Source organism: Meleagris gallopavo, chromosome 27 (genome assembly GCF_000146605.3).
Source record: "Meleagris gallopavo isolate NT-WF06-2002-E0010 breed Aviagen turkey brand Nicholas breeding stock chromosome 27, Turkey_5.1, whole genome shotgun sequence".
Lineage (NCBI taxonomy): Eukaryota > Metazoa > Chordata > Aves > Galliformes > Phasianidae > Meleagris > Meleagris gallopavo.
The window spans coordinates 1021960-1022931 of NC_015037.2; positions in this window are offsets into that span (position 1 = coordinate 1021960).

Below are 972 nucleotides of genomic sequence, written 5' to 3' on the forward strand. Positions count from 1 at the left end.
GTGAGCACTGGAATAAAGCAGTGGGAGAAGAGAGCTGGTGTGGTCTGTGTGGGATCCCCCCCCCATAACCCCAAATTTATCCGTGTCCCCTTTTGGGGTGGCCCCATCTGAGGTGTCCTTTTAGGGTGGGGGGTGTCCCCTTTAAGGTGGAGGTGTCCCTTTAGGGTGGGGGCATTGGGGCCTCCTATCAGTGGGGCTCAGCTTTGGGTCCTCACCCCATCATTGGGTTTCCCCCTCTCCTGCCTGCCCCCTTCCCCCCCCCAGTCCTCGGGGCTTTGGGGTCGGCGGCACTGTGGGTTCTATGGGGTGATATGGGGACACCGGGAACGGTTCGGAGCAGAAATAGCTCTGGATAGGAAAATAATCCCCGTAGCCAAGAGGAGGGGACGCCCCATGGGGCTTAGGGCTGCCCCATAACGCTGCCCCCGGGCGCTCTGCAGACTTATTAGGGCAAAGCCAATTATAGGGTCGGTAGGGTGGGGGCTGCGGGCGCTGCGGGGTTGGGGCACCGTGCCATAATGTAGGGGCAGCCTCCAAATGTAAGCTTGAAGCGGGGGGGGCAGACAGTGCCAGGTCCCCATTGGGGAGGGGTGAGGTGAGGAATGGAAGACCCCAAATCCACCCTATAGCTTCGTTTGGGGGTGGGAGGGGAGCTTTAATTAACGCCGAAGCGACGAGAGTTGGGGAAAGCACAGCACGTGATTTGGGGCTGCGTGTAACGAGTTTGCGAGCGCTCAGCCACCCCCCCCTCCACCCCCCGGAGACCCCAAAAAGCTGAACCTCCATGGGGATGACGCCCTAAATCCTCAACGGGGCGCACGGGAGATGTGAGTTTTATTAAGGGCGCTGTGGGGATGGGGATAAAGGGGGGGAAGAGAGCAGCGCCTCGAAGCGGGCGGTGGGCACCGCAGCCTCTCCTCCTCTGCGAGGCTTTGGGGTTGGGGTTATGGGGTGGGAGGGTTAATAGGGCGG